Consider the following 8,265-nt stretch of genomic DNA (forward strand, 5'->3'; position numbering starts at 1 on the left):
GTCGGCATTGTGCCTTTTGAATTTAATTCCGATGCAATTTCTGTGATTCATCGTCAATAAGAACGTCCAAGGTGTACACGAAACCTGAAGTCAAGCATCGGAATCTAAAACTGGACTCACAGGAGAGGATCAAATCATAGAAAAATAGAGTGTCAGTCCTCTTGTACTTCAGTCGGCATTGTGCCTTTCGAATTTAATTCCGATGCAATTTCGGAGCTTAATCGTCAAAAAGAACGTCCAACGGATACAGTAAACCTGAAGTGAAAAATCGGAAACTAAAACTGGACTCACAGGAGAGGTTCAAATCATAGAAAGTGAGATTGTCAGTCCTCTTGTACTTAAGTCGGCATTATGCCTTTTGTATTACATTCGGATACAATTTCTGTGGTTCATCGTCAATAAGAAGGTGCAAGTGATACAGGAAACCTGAAGTGAATCATCGGAATCTAAAACTGGACTCACAGAAGAGGTTCAAATCATAGAAACTGTGAGTGTCAGTCCTCTTGTACTTAAGTCGGCATTTCCTTTTTGTATTAAATTCGTATACAATTTCTGTGATTCATCGACAATAAGAAGGTCCAAGGTATACAGTAAACCTGAAGTGAAGCATCGGAATCTAAAACTGGACTCACAGGAGAGGTTCAAATCATAGAAAGAGAGAGAGTCAGTCCTCTTGTACTTAAGTCGGCATTGTGCCGTTTGTATTAAATTCGGATGCAATTTCTGTGTTTCATCGTCAATAAGAAGGTCCAAGGTATACAGTAAACCTGAAGTGAAGCATCGGAATTCAAAACTGGACTCACAAGGGAGGTTCAATTCATGGAAAGTGAAAGTGTCAGTCCTCTTGTACTTAAGTCGGCATTGTGCCTTTTGTATTAAATTCGGATGTAATTGCTGTGTTTCATCGTCAATAAGAAAGTCCAAGGGATACAGTAAACCTGAAGTGAATAATCGGAAACTAAAACTGCACCCACAGAAGAAGTTCAAATCATAGAAAGTTAGAGAGTCAGTCCTCTTGTACTTATGTCGGCATTGTGCTTTTCGAATTTAATTCTGATGCAATTTCTGTGTTTCATCGTCAATAAGAATGTCCAAGGTATACGGGAAACCTGAAGTGAAGCATCGGAATCTAAAACTTGACTCACAGGAGAGGTTCAAATCATAGAAAGGTAGAGTGTCAGTCCTCTTGTTCTTAAGTCGGCATTGTGCCTTTTGTATTAAATTCGGATGCAATTTCTGTGTTTCATCGTCAATAAGAAGGTCCAGGGGATACAGTAGACCTGAAGTGAAGCATCAGAATCTAAAACTGGACTCACAGGAGAGCATCAAATCATAGAAAGGTAGAGTGTCAGTCCTCTTGTACTTATGTCGGCATTGTGAATTTTGTATTAAATTCGGATGCAATTGCTGTGTTTCATCGTCAATAAGAAGGTCCAAGGTATGCAGGAAACCAGAAGTGAAGCATCAGAATCTAAAACTGGGCTCACAGGAGAGGTTCAAATCATAGATAGTGAGAGTGTCTATCCTCTCGTACTTAAGTCGGCATTATGCCTTTTGTATAAAATTCGGATGCGATTTCTGTGTTTCATCGTCAATAAGAGTGTCCAAGGGATACAGTAAACCTGAAGTGAAGCATAGGAATCTAAAACTGGACTCACAGGAGAGGTTCAAATCATAGAAAGGTAGAGTGTCAGTCCTCTTGTACTTAAGTCGGCATTGTGCCATTTGAATTTGATTCCGATACAATTTCTGTGCTTCATCGTCAAAAAGAATGTCCAACGGATACAGTAAACCTGAAGTAAAAAATCGGAATCTAAAACTGGACTCACAGGAGAGGTTCAAATCATAGAAAGTGAGAGTGTCAGTCCTGTTGTACTTAAGCCGGCATTATGCCTTTTGTATTAAATTCGGATGCAATTTCTGTGATTCATCGTCATTAAGAAGGTCCAAGGTATACAGTAAACCTGAAGTGAAACATCGGAAACTAAAACTGGTCTCATAGGGGAGGTTCAATTCATAGAAAGTGAAAGTGTCAGTCCTCTTGTACTTAAGTCGGCATTGTGCTTTTTGTATTAAATTCGGATGCAATTGCTGTGTTTCATCGTCAATAAGAAGGTCGATGGTATACAGGAAACCAGAAGTGAAGCATCGGAATCTAAAACTGGGCTCACAGGAGAGGTTCAAATCATAGAAAGTGAGAGTGTCTATCCTCTCGTACTTAAGTCGGCATTATGCCTTTTGTATTAAATTCGGATGCGATTTCTGTGTTTCATCGTCAATTAGAGGGTCCAAGGAATACAGAAAACCTGAAGTGAAGCATCGGAATCTCAAACTGGACTCACAGGAGGTGTTCAAATCATAGAAAGTGAGAGTGTCAGTCCTGTTGTACTTAAGTTGGCATTGTGCCTTGTGTATTAAATTCGGATGCAATTTCTGTGTTTCATCGTCAATGAGAACGTCCAAGGTGTACACGAAACTTGAAGTCAAGCATCGGAATCTAAAACTGGACTCACAGGAGAGGTTCAAATCATAGAAAGTGAGAGTGTCAGTCCTCTTGTACTTAAGTCGGCATTGTGCCTTTTGAATTTAATTCGGATGCAATTTTTGTGTTTCATCGTCAATAAGAAGGTCCAAGGTATACAGTAAACCTGGAGTGAGGCATAGGAACCTAAAACTGGACTCACAGAAGAGGTTCAAATCATAGAAAGTTAGAGATTCAGTCCTCTTGTACTTATGTCGGCATTGTGCCTTTTGAATTTAATTCGGATGCAATTTTTGTGTTTCATCGTCAATAAGAAGGTCCAAGGTATACAGTAAACCTGGAGTGAGGCATCGGAATCTAAAACTGGACTCACAGGAGAGGTTCAAATCATACAAAGTGAGAGTGTCAGTCCTCTTGTACTTAAGTCGGCATTGTGAATTTTGTATTAAATTCGGATACAATTTCTGTGTTTCATCGTCAATAAGAAGGTCCAAGGGATACAGTAAACCTGAAGTGAAGCATCGGAATCTAAAACTGGACTCACAGGAGAGGTTCAAATCATAGAAAGTGAGAGTGTCAGTCATCTTGTACTTAAGTCGGCTTTGTGCCTTTTGTATTAAATTCGGATGCAATTACTTTGTTTCATCGTCAATAAGAAGAACCAAGGTATACAGTAAACCTGAAGTGAAGCATCGCAATATAAAACTGGACTCACAGGAGAGGTTCAAATCAAAGAAACTGAGAGTGTCAGTCCTCTTTTCCTTAAGTCGGCATTGTGCCTTTTGTATTAAATTCGGATGCAATTTCTATGTTTCATTGTCAACAAGAAGGTCCAAGGTAAACAGGTAACCTGAAGTGAATCATCGGAATCTAAAACTGGAGTCACAGGAGAGGTTCAAATCATAGAAAGTGTGAGTGTCAGTCCTCTTGTACTTGAGTCGGCATTGAGCCTTTTGTATTAAATTCGTATACAATTTCTGTGTTTCATCGTCAATAAGAAGGTCCAAGGTATACAGTAAACCTGAAGTGAAGCATCGGAATCTAAAAGTGGACTCACAGGAGAGGTTCAAATCATAGAAAGAGAGAGTGTCAGTCCTCTTGTACTTAAGTCGGCATTGTGCCGTTTGTACTAAATTCGGATGCAATTTCTGTGTTTCATCGTCAATAAGAAGGTCCAAGGTATACAGTAAACCTGAAGTGAAGCATCGGAATCCAAAACTGGACTCACAGGGGAGGTTCAATTCATAGAAAGTGAAAGTGTCAGTCCTCTTGTACTTAAGTCGGCATTGTGCCTTTTGTATTAAATTCGGATGCAATTGCTGTGTTTCATCGTCAATAAGAAAGTCCAAGGGATACAGTTAACCTGAAGTGAATCATCGGAAACTAAAACTGGACTCACAGAATAAGTTCAAATCATATAAAGTTAGAGAGTCAGTCCTCTTGTACTTATGTCGGCATTGTGCCTTTCGAAATTAATTCGGATGCAATTTCTGTCAATAAGAAGGTCCAAGGTATACGGGAAACCTGAAGTGAAGCATCGGAATCTAAAACTGGACTCACAGGAGAGGTTCAAATCATAGAAAGGTAGAGTGTCAGTCCTCATGTTCTTTAGTCGTCATTGTGCCTTTTGTATTAAATTCGGATACAATTTCTGTGTTTCATCGTCAATAAGAATGTCCAAGGTATACAGGAAACCAGAAGTGAAGCATCAGAATCTAAAACTGGGCTCACAGGAGAGGTTCAAATCATAGAAAGTGAGAGTGTCTATCCTCTCGCACTTAAGTCGGCATTATGCCTTTTGTATTAAATTCGGATGCGATTTCTGTGTTTCATCGTCAATAAGAGGGTCCAAGGGATACAGTAAACCTGAAGTGATGCATCGGAATCTAAAACTGGACTCACAGGAGAGGTTAAAATCATAGAAAGGTAGAGTGTCAGTCCTCTTGTACTTAAGTCGGCATTGTGCCTTTTGAATTTAATTCCGATGCAATTTCTGTGCTTCATCGTCAAAAAGAAGGTCCAACGGATAGAGTAAACCTGAAGTAAAAAATCGGAATCTAAAACTGGACTCACAGGAGAGGTTCAAATCATAGAAAGTGAGAGTGTCAGTCCTGTTGTACTTAAGTCGGCATTATGCCTTTAGTATTAAATTCGGATGCAATTTCTGTGTTTCATCGTCATTAAGAAGGTCCAAGGTATACAGTAAACCTGAAGTGATGCATCGGAATCTAAAACTGGACTCACAGGAGAGGTTCAAATCATAGAAAGGTAGAGTGTCAGTCCTCTTGTACTTAAGTCGGCATTGTGCCTTTTGAATTTAATTCCGATGCAATTTCTGTGCTTCATCGTCAAAAAGAAGGTCCAACGGATACAGTAAACCTGAAGTAAAAATTCGGAATCTAAAACTGGACTCACAGGAGAGGTTCAAATCATAAAGAGTGAGAGTGTCAGTCCTGTTGTACTTAAGCCGGCATTATGCCTTTAGTATTAAATTCGGTTGCAATTGCTGTGTTTCATCGTCAATAAGAAGGTCCATGGTATACAGGAAACCAGAAGTGAAGCATCGGAATCTAAAACTGGGCTCACAGGAGAGGTTCAAATCATAGAAAGTGAGAGTGTCTATCCTCTCGTGCTTATGTCGGCATTATGCCTTTTGTATTAAATTCGGATGCGATTTCTGTGTTTCTTCTTCAATTAGAGGTTCCAAGGTATACAGTAAACCTGAAGTGAAGCATCGCAATATAAAACTGGACTCACAGGAGAGTTTCAAATCAAAGAAACTGAGAGTGTCAGTCCTCTTTTCCTTAAGTCGGCATTGTGCCTTTTGTATTAAATTCGGATGCAATTTCTATGTTTCATTGTCAACAAGAAGGTCCAAGGTAAACGGGAAACCTGAAGTGAATCATCGGAATCTAAAACTGGAGTCACAGGAGAGGTTCAAATCATAGAAAGTGTGAGTGTCAGTCCTCTTGTACTTGAGTCGGCATTGAGCCTTTTGTATTAAATTCGTATATAATTTCTGTGTTTCATCGTCAATAAGAAGGTCCAAGGAATACAGTAAACCTGAAGTGAAGCATCGGAATCTAAAAGTGGACTCACAGGAGAGGTTCAAATCATTGAAAGAGAGAGTGTCAGTCCTCTTGTATATAAGTCGGCATTGTGCCGTTTGTACTAAATTCGGATGCAATTTCTGTGTTTCATCGTCAATAAGAAGGTCCAAGGTATACAGTAAACCTGAAGTGAAGCATCGGAATCCAAAACTGGACTCACAGGGGAGGTTCAATTCATAGAAAGTGAAAGTGTCAGTCCTCTTGTACTTAAGTCGGCATTGTGCCTTTTGTATTAAATTCGGATGCAATTGCTGTGTTTCATCGTCAATAAGAAAGTCCAAGGGATACAGTTAACCTGAAGTGAATCATCGGAAACTAAAACTGGACTCACAGAATAAGTTCAAATCATAGAAAGTTAGAGAGTCAGTCCTCTTGTACTTATTTCGGCATTGTGCCTTTCGAAATTAATTCGGATGCAATTTCTGTCAATAAGAAGGTCCAAGGTATACGGGAAACCTGAAGTGAAGCATCGGAATCTAAAACTGGACTCACAGGAGAGGTTCAAATCATAGAAAGGTAGAGTGTCAGTCCTCATGTTCTTTAGTCGTCATTGTGCCTTTTGTATTAAATTCGGATACAATTCCTGTGTTTCATCGTCAATAAGAATGTCCAAGGTATACAGGAAACCAGAAGTGAAGCATCAGAATCTAAAACTGGGCTCACAGGAGAGGTTCAAATCATAGAAAGTGAGAGTGTCTATCCTCTCGTACTTAAGTCGGCATTATGCCTTTTGTATTAAATTCGGATGCGATTTCTGTGTTTCATCGTCAATAAGAGGGTCCAAGGGATACAGTAAACCTGAAGTGATGCATCGGAATCTAAAACTGGACTCACAGGAGAGGTTAAAATCATAGAAAGGTAGAGTGTCAGTCCTCTTGTACTTAAGTCGGCATTGTGCCTTTTGAATTTAATTCCGATGCAATTTCTGTGCTTCATCGTCAAAAAGAAGGTCCAACGGATACAGTAAACCTGAAGTAAAAATTCGGAATCTAAAACTGGACTCACAGGAGAGGTTCAAATCATAAAGAGTGAGAGTGTCAGTCCTGTTGTACTTAAGCCGGCATTATGCCTTTAGTATTAAATTCGGTTGCAATTGCTGTGTTTCATCGTCAATAAGAAGGTCCATGGTATACAGGAAACCAGAAGTGAAGCATCGGAATCTAAAACTGGGCTCACAGGAGACGTTCAAATCATAGAAATGTAGAGTGTCTATCCTCTCGTGCTTATGTCGGCATTATGCCTTTTGTATTAAATTCGGATGCGATTTCTGTGTTTCTTCTTCAATTAGAGGGTCCAAGGAATACAGTAAACCTGAAGTGAAGCATCGGAATCTAAAACTGGACTCACAGGAGACGTTCAAATCATAGAAAGGTAGAGTGTCAGTCCTCTTGTACTTAAGTCGGCATTGTGCCTTTTGAATTTAATTCCGATGCAATTTCTGTGTTTCATCGTCAATAAGAACGTCCAAGGTATACAAGAAACCTGAAGTCAAGCATCGGAATCTGAAACTGGACTCACAGGAGGTGTTCAAATCAAAGAAAGTGAGAGTGTCAGTCCTGTTGTACTTAAGTTGACATTGTGCCTTGTGTATTAAATTCGGATGCAATTTCTGTGTTTCATCGTCAATAAGAACGTCCAAGGTGTACACCAAACCTAAAGTCAAGCATCGGAATCTAAAACTGGACTCACAGGAGTGGTTCAAATCATAGAAAGTGAGAGTGTCAGTCCTCTTATACTTAAGTCGGCATTGTGCCTTTTGTATTAAATTCGGATGCAATTTCTGTGTTTCATCGTCAATAAGAAAGTCCAAGGGACATAGTAAACCTGAAGTGAATCATCGGAATCTAAAACTGGACTCACAGAAGAGGTTCAAATCATAGAAAGTTAGAGAGTCAGTCCTCTTGTACTTATGTCGGCATTGTGCCTTTTGAATTTAATACGGATGCAATTTTTGTGTTTCATCGTCAATAAGAAGGTCCAAAGTATACAGTAAACCTGGAGTGAGGCATCGGAATCTAAAACTGGATTCACAGGAGAGGTTCAAATCTTAGAAAGTGAGAGTGTCAGTCCTCTTGTACTTAGGTCGGCATTGTGAATTTTGTTTTAAATTCGGATACAATTTCTGTGTTTCATCGTCAATAAGAAGGTCCAACGGATACAGTAAACCTGAAGTGAAGCATCGGAATCTAAAACTGGACTCACAGGAGAGGTTCAAATCATAAGAAGTTAGAGTGTCAGGCCTCTTGTACTTAAGTCGGCATTGTGAATTTTGTATTAAATTCGGATGCAATTGCTGTGTTTAATCGTCAAAAAGAAGGTCCGAGGTGTACAGGAAACCAGAAATGAAGCATCGAAATCTAAAACTGGGCTCACAGGAGAGGTTCAAATTATAGAAAGTGAGAGTGTCTATCCTCTCCTACTTAAGTCGGCATTATGCCTTTTGTATTAAATTCGGATGCGATTTCTGTGTTTCACCGTCAATAAGAGGGTTCAAGGGATACAGTAAACCTGAAGTAAAGCATCGGAATATAAAACTGGACTCACAGGAGACGTTCAAATCATAGAAATGTAGAGTGTCAGTCCTCTTGTACTTAAGTCGGCATTGTGCCTTTTGAATTTAATTCCGATGCAATTTCTGTGTTTCATTGTCAATAAGAACGTCCAAGGTATACA

The sequence above is a fragment of the Schistocerca americana genome, unplaced genomic scaffold (assembly GCF_021461395.2).
Source record: "Schistocerca americana isolate TAMUIC-IGC-003095 unplaced genomic scaffold, iqSchAmer2.1 HiC_scaffold_16, whole genome shotgun sequence".
NCBI lineage: Eukaryota > Metazoa > Arthropoda > Insecta > Orthoptera > Acrididae > Schistocerca > Schistocerca americana.